Raw genomic sequence first — 11,834 nt, 5'->3', positions numbered from 1 at the left:
TCTTGTAATAAAAAAGTAGATTGTAAGATTGTGCAGCAAAGAATGAACCACACTGTCCAGACCTGTACAAATCATGTTTGTTTTTTAGACATCCAGGTAATATGTTACGCCAAAAAGCAGTTACTCAAGCAACTGGATATGATTTTGGAAATGGTCAGACGTTTCAAACATCATCCGTTGTTTTTCGTCAGTGACGCTGGAGAAATCTTGGAGAGTGTTTTTTGTACCCTAGCTGTGAATTGATATGCAAAAGAGATCTAAATCATATTTGTTTTTGTTACATTTCCTATTCATCTAGACAAAGCTTCCATTGCCAAACAGCCGTGCCTTCCCAGCCCGTGTGTACATGTGTGTGTACTCCCATCCCACACAAGTAGAGGGTACATACTTATAAACCAGTTTCCTAAGTGAGCGCCCATCGAAACCCTTTTAGGGGCGCCGCGGTGTGTTTGCACACGCTTTACGGCCCCGTCGCGATTGTCGTGGGTGAGTTTCAGGGCTTCAGGTTCACAAGTCCACTGGGACGGAGTCCCGGTGTGAACCTGTACGTACCTACGTAGGCTACGTGTAGTCCCCAAGTAGTTATTGGAAACGCTGCGGCGTTTTGTACTTCTTTCCGAGTTTATAGTGGTCCGTGGGGTTGAGGTTGGAGTCGGTTGGCGTAAATGCAGGGCGTTGGTCCAGAACACAGAAGTCCTGGGTTCGAACCCTGTCATGCTTTCGGTTTTGTGCCGTTTGGAAAGACGGTGTGTCCAGACGACTGCAGCAGCAGAAAACAGTGAACTACTACTCAATGTAGGAACAAATATGTTTTACCATCGAAGACTTGTGTAAATATATGCATTTGTCTGCATTACTTAGGTATAGAAAGCCCACCGATAACCCTGCTATCTGAAGTATGTTCTAATATAGATATCTTCTGTCGTAAACCTGCTGTACGTGTTTGGAAATTTGCTACCTAAGAATGGTGCTACCTGAAAATGTGTCGTTCTGGTGGCACGGTTTCCACTTCCCCTCCACGCTCCATTCACAGACGCCACACAGCAGAAACGGTCACCCAGGAAAATGTACGAATATTCCCTCCCAACGTCTGCTTGGAGATTAGAGTAATGCAGGTGTCAAGTGGTTCATTTCCAATCGACCCCCTGAGGTCCTGAGTTCGATACCCGACGTTGTGCCCCTGGGAAAGGCATTTTTCACGACTTTCCTCACTTCACCCAGGTGTAAAAATAGGTACCTGACTTCGGTCAAGGAGGTATAAGGAAAATACTACCTTTACCTTCTGTCTGTGCTGTGAATGTGGCACTGTTAGTATAAGTTACAAACTTGAGAGCAGTACCAGATTGTCTGTCCAAAACCAAATAGAAAAAAAAAACGCCTGTCTGACGACAGGTTGCCAGGGGAGCCCGAGGAATGTCCTGGCTCGTTATCACGGAATCCCCTCTCGGCGTCGCAGGGGGTCCTTAAGGGCGAATCACCGGGAGATTTGCGTTCCGAACGACGTGCAGAAATGTCTTGGTGACACAACTCGCCATGCAGAGGTTAAGGGGGGAAATCGTGACCTTTTTCTTATATACCGTATCTGTCTGTCAGGTGTGATTAGCTGACAGAAAAAAAGCATACAAGAAAAGGTCTTGGAGAGACCCGCGGACATGACCATATGACAAAAACTGTACCAAGTAAAAATGCCTCAAAACGCATCAAAAACAGTCGGAGCGAAAAGAAAACCAGCCCCACTCCGAACCTCTGCTTGGAGAACACCAATCGTGGTACGGCTCTGAACGCACGTAACTGCATGTCACTTTTGACAGAAGTTAAACTTGTCAAACTTGATGTCCAAATAAGGTAGTGAATTTACAATGTCCTTGATTTTACACCGAACAGCATTAGTAGCTCCAGGCGTTGTTTCTGCTATTGGGTCAGTTAAAACATCCGGAAAAAAACTGCGTATAATTTGAGCCCAAGATTGTCCTCTTTCTCAGCCGAACGTGTCTCAATCACGATGCTTCTGAGAAGAGATGCTGCTCCAGTCGCGAGTGTTGGTTCAGTGCCCAGAAGTGGTCTTTTGGCCTTGCTCTGAGCAAACTCGCCCAGACAAAAAGAAGACGGTCGCCTGTGAAACAATATTAGGCGAAACGTGAGTGTACTAACTTCATATGCGATCTGCAAAGGCAGAAAGAAAATCGGAAGGAAGTTTCAAGTTTCCCGTTCTTCATAGGTCTTGCGCTCGTCGTACGATTTTGATGCCATAAGATTTTCAAGCAGGCCGTGACAGAACCAACCACCGTCATGGATCCTAAACAGCATTTTGTGCACCAAGACGGTTTAACTTTTCAGGAGAACGTACCTTTTTATCCTCCAAAATGCCCTTCAAAGTTTGCGATCGTACGACGATCGCACGACCCATGGCCATGTGACCGCGCGCTAACGGCGCACGCTCCGCTGCACGTTCCCGTGCGCTCCGGTTTCCCACCTGTTGTTCTCACCTGGGCGCATCCAGGTGAGGAGAATCCTGCACGCCTGCCTGGTCTGATCCCCCCTTAATCCACCCAGCTGCGCTCCAGGCCCCTGGAGACCACTTCTTCTCCTTCACCCAGTTTTTATGAACACTTGCACAAGTCCCGAGGCGCCGATCTCCGCTGAGTCACTAATCGTTTTATAGTCTAATCGTTTTAATTGTTATTTGGGCAAACCTGTGGCATTGTCTGCGGGGTGAAGTGGATCACACGACATAATCGGCTTCGCGTCGCCACGGTGTGGCTGTTCTACTCCGCAACAGTGTGGCGACTTCTGGTTTGTAACAGTGCCCCCGCTTGTAGCGAGACGCAAGGAGCACCTGTCTGCGGATCTACCTGAGCGATCACCTGAGCACAGGTAACCTCACATTTGCATCTACCTGAACAAGATCCGCCGCTTCCTCCCGCAGTGTCTGAAGTGTGAACCGGGCCTGGAGGGTATACTAGTATATATATGTGTGTGTAGGTTAATGAAAGGGTTCACATCCTAGCTTCCGGAGGTACAACATACGGCACGTATCTTTCCATCTTGAAGCCATCGAGGTGCCTCCATACAGCCATAGATCATCTGAGTCCTGCTTAGATCCAGTTCGTGAGATCTGTTCTGTGTTTGCGCCAGGATTGCCTGACTTGCCTGCCCGCTGCGGTCAGCAAACAGTGTCAAGTTGGGTCCGGACCAGCGCAGGACAGGCGTACCACCAATGGGACGGTGCCGATAAGATCGCCGGTAAATTTGCCCTAGAGACGGACCAAAGTCGAGAGGCAAATACAAGCGTTAACTCACAGACCTGTGGCGTCGGAAACGCTGCTCAGACTCCACTGTAAGTGCTAGTACGCGCTCCTTCATTAGGGAAATTGTCTGCGAGTCTGGGAGCTGAAAAGACCCCAGCGGGAGCCGGGGAGGCGCACGAAGCGTCCGCGGTATGGACTGACGAGGCATCGGGTACGTTCTAGTCGAACCTCCGGCGATAGACCTGTCTCTCGTCACCCGGCAGCTGAGCGCGGGCACGCTGCGGCCAGGCGGAATGTCGAGTGGAATTAGAGCAGGCCGCGGTGCATGTCCGCACTGAAAGAAGGGGACTCTCACAACACCACAACAGTCCGGAGCACTGACCGCTGCACAAGTCTTTTGGATCTTTTCTTCTTCAAGACTTACTGGACACGCGGCGCTGATCGAGCTAGCTTTACTACTTCAGGTGCGTCTTTAGATTTTTTTCTCGGTTTCCTCTTTACTATTAATAAACAAGAACATCACCTTGTCTTTTCGTACCCCGGTCTTGCGACATACTTCTCCGTTGATTTACGAGCATTTTACAACGCCCATCGCCTCATCATCGTGACTTATCAAACCAGGACGCCCTAAAATACTAGATCCTTCAAATTTCAAGACCAGCAACGCGTGGTAGCCAGACGATCTGAAAAATTGTGCGTCTGGTAGCTGATAACGTTCAAAGGTTTTTACTGCCTGTAACCTCTGGCGTAATGAGGTCCTTTTTGTGCGTTTTCACGTGGTTGCAGACGAAAAAAACTTTGCCACAGTGCATTGCCAATATGTTATAGTGACCACATATCTATTTATTTATCTATAAACTACAGTATGTTGCAATGGTACAAATCGCTGCCGTAGGCATAGTTGATCTGCTTACATTGTACATGTTTTCCGTAGCGTTTAATAGTGGTCCGCTAACTGTGGATTACATAAAGGCAGGGATGGTATCAGGTCTTCTCTGAGTAGATTTACACAATATAATGGCACGAATTTAGAATGTGACGATCCTCTGGCCTGAGAATTTGGAAAAATGGGGTGAACGACTTGCTAGAATATTTAGTCAGAGTTACACAGTTGCAAACAAATCTTGGGTTCTTCCTGGCTTACCGTAAACTTGTCCGATTCAGTTCTAAGAAGGTCTCATCCCCCCCCCCCCCCCCCCCATCCGCCAAACATCGACGCGCATCACACTGCCGCGGCCCAGATGGTTTCTATAAGCCATCTCCAAGCAGATGTAAGGATCAGGCTTGGTCTCAGTGTTTATGCAACATTTTGCAGCGCTAGTTCACCTTCATCCGCAGGGCATCCTGGGTATTGGTTTGTTAAAAGGAGATCTTTTAGCGATATGAAGTCAACATACGGTGGTTTCAAATTGTGCTATTTTTATATATATTCCAATATTTTGCAAATGGCGCGTCTGCAACCACCATCTGTCGACTTGACATCCGTAAGAACCCTTTATTTAAAACAACGGATATAGGTAACCCCGCGGCTAAAGGTTAACTAGCGTTACGTTTGTTTACTCGTGCACCTGCTTCGCACCATCCTGTCATGGAGGGGGGGGGTGTTGAGGGGTATAACAGATAAAAACGTACATTGACGTAGGAATTTGAAAAAAAGAAGACCCAGAAAAGACCCTCTAGATACATCTACTCTGAGATGCCCAGATGTCCTGTATAATCCCCTGCCGACGGATTTCCCGGCACAACTCAGTCATCATAACCCACAACACGTTCGATCCTTCAGCTCGGAATTTTGGCGTCTCGTGCCAGGAAATTCGTGTTTATTGGCTGAACCGGTTATCTCGGAGTCGCCAGGAATTGATTCCATCCATCCCCGGGCCGATGTGAGGTACCAGCAGTGCGTCATCCTCTCTCCAAGCAGATGTTCGGTCTCTGCGGATTATGCGTGTTTCTTTTAACATTTACTACTAGTACAGAAGTCTTAGAACTCATCGTCTACTCTAATAGGCGCACAAGAACAACAGCCGCCAAGGCGTAAAAAACGGATAAAGAGCCAGAATCCTTACATCTGCTTGGAGATGGCACTATACAACAGTCTTTACCTGTACATCCTGATCCCTGACCCTCACCGACGTCATGGAACACCTTCCCTCAAACCGGTTTCACTTGGAACAGGCCTTGGAGGCTTAAGTATGTGAACGCTACGCCGCAACTATCAAAGTTTCAAATCTCTCTCTCATACCTACGAGTCAGTACGACATGTCGGTTCTTTCGAACAAAAACGTAGGTTGTGTCTGAAAGTGGCCGTTAGAAAGTGATAGTCGATTCTGTTTTAGTCTCACTACAGATCTTCCGACCAATAGTTCCGTAGTGTTTCCTCCGCGTAGCTAGTGCCGACGACAGCAGGCCCTCTACAGTTGTACACTGTTAGCCGTCTCCGTGACCTGCTGATAAAACTGTCCGTCACCGCTCGGCGCAGACAGGTCTGAAGGGTCGGCAAACGATAAGGTTTTCCCGCCATGTTGTCTCACGTCCTCGGCACGTCACGCTGCAGCGGCTCGGCTGACAGACACTTCCGACGCGCCCACCCAGGCTAGCACGTTGTCCTGGCCACGGACAGGCGGGACAGGCGGGCAAGGCCACGGACAGGCGGAATAGGCGGGCAAGGCCACGGACAGGCGGTACAGGCTGGCAAGGCCACGGACAGGCGGGACAGGCTGGCAAGGCCACGGACAGGCGGGACAGGCTGGCAAGGCCACCGCCGATGCCACACAATCTCTCCCTGTCCTAGACTGATTGAGTCCGTGCGACCTGATTCACCCCTTATGCTAGGGTCACATTTCCAAACCGGGGTCCAGCCGGGTTGATGACTCATTTTCATATATTCTGTGTATTTTATTGCCTTTTGTATTACACTTGCTCCACCTCATAGAGGATGATTAATGATGAATGATGTATTACACTTTTCGTTCCCGAAACCTGCCCGGCCGGGCCGTCCGGACAGCTCATGGGAACGAAATGCACGATGTAAAACACAACAAAGTACACGGAACAATTCAAAAAACAAAATCAGTCATGAGCATACTTTCTCTGTCACCTCCTTGTTTGTCTGCATTTCTCATTTTCCGTTCTAGTAGACAGCCCGGTTGGGACCAAGTTTCGAAATGTTATAGGCCAGAAGACATTTAAAAGATTAAAAGTAGAAATCTACCAGTGCGTGTAAGAGGTCGGGGTTACGACGCTTCGACCAATAGGAGCTCAGAATTTGTGTCACCATGGAAACCAGTCACAGCATCCAACCTGAGTAAAGGTTTTCCTCAATGATTTATTTGCTTCTAGGAAGGGCATGACGCAATTGAACAGGTATTCTATCGTCCCTTCTCGGAAATACCACGCTGAAATGTATCAGCAGGTGAAAGTTGACACCGGACACGGCACGTGCGTCTTTGTTCGCGTCTTCCGCCACAAGACGTCTTGTCGGAGGCGGAAGAACTTCCTTACGGCTCGTTTGCTTTCTTGAAAAGTCTTGAAACGCGAGGCTTTGCTCACGCGCAGGGGTTTGCTATAAAGATCAACTTCAGTGTTGCGTATGGAGTAGATCAACTGTGCGCTCTATTGTAGACGCTGTGGAGCTAAATGAAACCTTCTGTTGCTGATGAAAAGTTGAGTTCAGCTGTTTGATAGGAAATACGCCACAGGTGCCTCCTGTACCGACATGACCGCCCCTGTTATATACACATACTGTAAATGCATTTAAGTTCGCGGGGATTTAATTTCGCGGTAGCTGGAAAAAGGACTTTTGCGGTGGTTGTAAGTTCGCGGTAACACCATAGACTGCAGTCTAATACCATAATAGAAAAATGTTCGCGGTAGTTTTAAGTTCGCGGTGAAGTGGTCACCGCGAAAACCGCATTAATCCACCGCGAACATTTCTGCATTTACAGTATCAGAGAACGGTCACAGTTCCGACATGAGACTACGGCACCTGCAGCAAGGTTAAGTTCCCAATACACGAAGAGAGCAGAGGTCCCTCCCGGTGTGAGGGGTTCAACACTTACGGTCCAATGGACCGATCCCGATCGAACGTCATATCGAACAAATAGAACAAGTTGGATGGAACCCCCTATTCTATTTCGAACATGGGGCGGGGCTTCAGGATCGGTCCATTGCCGCCCATAAGGCATTTAAGTTAGCATTAAGTTAGCATCGAATTACAGTCGCTCCAGACCCTTGCGATCCGTCCAGCCTATCGTATTTGTAAGCTCCTCACTATTCAGTCCCTGGCTGTGAAGAGAGAGTTGTCGACCCATGATAAAAAAGCCAAGAAGCAACAGGACTGTATAATTGTTCATTTGTAAAACCTTAAATGGGTCCAGGATTGTACCGATTATGATTACAGAAGTCGCGTCAGGTTATCGTCATCAGAACGGCTCGGTGCACATTCTCATGTCAAGGTTTTCCAGCTTTCAGACGTCTTTTCCAAACATCATGTACCCAGTGTGTCATCATGTATAATGTTAGTATCAAGGGTTGACGATGTAAGTCTCCATTCTTCGATAGGAGGTGCCTTATTCAGTAACGCATGGTCGTGATGACATCATGTCATTGCAATTTCTGGATGGCGCTCGTGTTTATCAACAACGTCTCGGGCGGATTGCAAAACACAAACCCGATTCCCCAACATTAAACACGTGGTTCTAATACGCCTGGTACACCAGGCGCTGACCAAGAAAGAAAACACTTTTTCCTTGTGATACACTGATATAATAGAACTAGTTAAACTGTAATATCCAACACATTTGGACTCACCCAAATTTTCACACCAGTTTATGTCAAAGACTGAACTGGTGCTGTTCAGTCGAAAATTTGGTTGAGTCCAATTTTTGTGTTGGATATCATAGTTTAACTAGTTCAATAATGACTTCTACTAACACAGATAAACTTTCAAGTTAACACTGATATAATGTTATTAGGCAAGCTTCAAGTAAGGAGCCTGTGTGTTAAATGTCGTCGTTTTTGTCTGTTTGAAGAATCTAAATGGTTCTTGTACATAACGTTATCCATACGAGGCACATTTTTTGCGGGGTAACTGAGAAATTTGAATTTGTCCTTATATAACATATAAGCGTATGAAGTAGGGAAACATAGTTTGTATCTGCCTATAGATATAAAATACACCCCTCGAGCTCTCTCTTTGTTGTATCTTCTAACACAAAATGGCATTTGTCTGATCTCTAAGCTTAACGTCACATTTCCAAACCGGGGCCTGGCCGGGCTGTTTGTGGAAACGAAAAACAAAAATGTATACGCAAGAATATACACAAATAATAACCACGACTATTCTATTTACGCCTTGTATAGTTTGGTGCCTTTTATATCATACTTTTCGTTCCCGAAAGCTGCCCGGCCGGGCCCCGGTTTGGAAATGTGACGTAGGCCCAAGCAGATATAGAAAGACGAAATTGTAACGTTTCACAGAGTCCTGGTTCCGCGTCTTCTATTCTAACCCAATAAGTCACATCTTTAACTAGTCTAAGTTGGACTAGAGTAGTCGCTTACTATACTGTTTAACCATTATTTGTATGTCTTTTTTGTCACTTGCAATTAGCCCTCGGGCAAGAATTTGCAATAAAACTTATCATATATGAAACCACAAGATTACAGTGCTGAGCTCAGGCTGTGTGGTGCCACAGTTGCTAGACTAGCACAAATCCCGTTCTATTTATCGCATCACCTTTGGGCACGGTGATAAGCTCTGTCATTACCTCAGAACGCGATGAACTTCAGACACCATATCAAGGCGTTTTAAATTCCAGGCTCGTAAAACCCGCACAGCGGGAATACGGGGGTCTGTGATCAGAATGTCACCCCTTTCTCGGTCGATTACTAATAAGGGGGGACCGAACGACAGTTAGCAGGCTTGCGTTTCCCTGCGGACGTGTTAAATACAGGCGAGATGAAGCCGTAGCGTTCTGCTGCGGTCCCAGGTCGCCCATTAGCACCAACTGTCGACAATCCGACGACTTTGAACTCGTCCCTAAAAATATGTCGCGATGACGCGATAATAGAGAGAGCGTAGTGCCAGACAGGTGTTCCTAGTTGTTACAGGCGAAACCTGTTCGCACTTTACCTTCAAGCAGGTGCATGGCTGAGCGTCTTTGTAAGGCATTTTATGATTTCTAGGTAGTCTCTACCAGACTCCGGTTTGGTCTTTGCCCAAGTTAGGAATAGAAGTCTAGTAGGAGAGCGGTGTATGTAACGTTATGTGTGTATCGCGCTAGTTTCTAGTAGCATCATCATTATCGTTGGTCGACTTGCTACCAACATATCAAATACTATACTATATAGTATATACTCGATACTATACTATAGTATATACTATAGTATATATTGTACTATACTATACTATACTATACTATACTATACTATACTATACTATACTATACTATACTATACCATACTATATACTACAGTAACCGCTACTAGTAGCCCTCCCACCGTCAGGCTCTATAGAGCCTAATCTCCAAGCAGATGTAAGGATCCGGTCACTCTCAGTATCTTGTGGGTATTTTTTGCGACATTTGGTGCCCCTTTATACTGGTACACCTTTCAGAAGGAGTTAGAATACAGTTCAAACAGAGGACAGAAAATGTCCACAAAAGACCAACAAAGCAAGCCCGACCAATACATTACATAGAACACTGTACAGAGAGATTGGGGTTAACGTTATACCAAATTTCTATCCATAGATTTGATACAGGCTCCTTCACCGGAGAGTCAGTACAGAATGTTGCACCTACTCCCTGTTGACAAAAGTCTGAGCTCCTTGTTTATAAGAACATGAGAGGAAACGGACGGACGGTCTCCGATGATTTCTGTTCCAATCTTTGCAGCTGACGACAGCAGCCTGGACGGGCGCCAGAGGCCGGGCGAGAACATAGCCTCCCAGGCAGGCGTCGTCGACTGGACTTTTCGTTTACTTTTTAAGCACGCTGTTATCTCGTACTAGTCATAGCAATTGGAGCAGCGTGTCTCTCCCTAGTTTCTACCAGACTCCGGCTTGGCCGAATAGTAATAGGGGACTATGGCCAAGTTAGGAAAAAAGGAAAAGTTCACGATTTTTCCCACCAACCCTCTGCCTGGAGAGTACCTCAAGGAAGCCGGCGGATGTTGGCCGGGCTGCTATGAGCCAGATTTAACCAGGCTACTTCCCCGGTAGCTGTAAAAAACTTCAATATTTCATGTTGTGCGCACACGCGTCTCTGGAAGAACAACAGCCTTCACCGTCACCCCAACCCAACCTGCCTCAGGTTGACTTTTTGACATCGGCTGAATAAAACCCTGACCACACATTGCGCAGCGTCTAATCTAATATACGGCTGTTATATTTGGACATAGTCCGATAATAGACACAAATTGCAGGTATGCTCTCTGCTCTATCACATGTCCCAGTGGACGTGCTGCTCTCGGGATCACTCAGAAGTTATCTGACTGAGACATTTCTGCGGTCTGGCACCTCCAGATGACTTTTTTTTATCAAACATGGATAGAGTTTAGCAGTACAGTAGAAGCCAGTTAATTGCACAACGGATTAACGCACACTTCTGTCAACTGCTCGGAATGTCAACATCCCAAACCCATGCGGTCCAGCTAGATAACTTCGCATTATTGCACCATTCGGATAATTGCACGAAATACGCTGGCAATTAGGCTGTGCAATTGAACGGTTTGTAAGTAGTAGACTGGTTTATTTCCAAACGTGGATAGTCCCCGACCCTCAGGCATGAGGATGGGACTAGGTAAGGTAAGGTAAGGATAGAGTTTAGCAGTAGTAGTGGACTGGTTTATTTCCAAACATGGATAGAGTTTACTAGTAGTAACTGGTTTATTTCCAAACATAGATTGAAAGCGAATTTGCAAATAAGAGCTGAATTGCAAAGTCTACTACAAGAGTGTGCCTTTAAGATTGATTAACATTAAACATTGTCATACAAAATAAAACATTACATTATTGTGCGGCGCTCACATACGTCGGGCTAGTTTGATGCCGTATGATTTCCAAGCAGGCTGTGACAGAACCAACCACTGGCAAGGATCTAAGGCAGTCTTTTCAGTAATGACTGTCCCAACAATTCAGTCAGTTTGCAATCGTACTACTATGTGCGCCGAATAATATAATCGGGGCCTAACAACAGTGGGTTTTGCTAATTTATGGACCCAATTAGAGATTTAAAATCGCCGCAGGTTCAGCGTAGAATTACCAGTATCTGGTTCGGGTGTGTTCTAAATACCGGCATGCACATATGACCCTGTACGTGAACCTTCCGTATTTAGCCGACACCTGACACCTCGGGTTGCCATGGCGACGAGGTGACGAGGCTTGCTTGCTTGTTAGCCACGAAACAAGTGCGGACTTTAAGAAGAAAATAAATAGAAGATCTTCGATAAGATATATCAGAGAGCTGAACGGTGTAGGCGGTCGTGCCCCTGTCAGTAGGCCTGCGATAACAGAGTCCCCTCTAGCGCTGGCCAATGTTCGATACGCGCACATGTCTGAAGTTCAAACGCTATCATGGTAATTCGTCG

At 46.6% G+C, this 11,834-nt stretch overlaps 1 protein-coding gene across 1 annotated transcript in view; it reads left to right on the top strand.

Annotated features, from left to right (window-relative positions):
* Positions 1–2,746: 2,746 nt before the first annotated feature.
* LOC118421544 (kinesin-like protein KIF26B) overlaps positions 2,747–11,834 on the top strand; it is an 85,124-nt gene continuing 76,036 nt past the window's right edge. Inside the window, exon 1 of the mRNA XM_035828882.1 lies at positions 2,747–2,874. The gene's annotated coding sequence lies outside the window, so the exon portion shown is untranslated. The remainder of the gene's footprint in view (positions 2,875–11,834) is intronic.

This window comes from Branchiostoma floridae, chromosome 1, assembly GCF_000003815.2.
Source record: "Branchiostoma floridae strain S238N-H82 chromosome 1, Bfl_VNyyK, whole genome shotgun sequence".
Lineage (NCBI taxonomy): Eukaryota > Metazoa > Chordata > Leptocardii > Amphioxiformes > Branchiostomatidae > Branchiostoma > Branchiostoma floridae.
The sequence above is the reverse complement of the archived record's forward strand: the minus strand, read 5'-3'. Positions and strand labels throughout refer to the sequence as shown.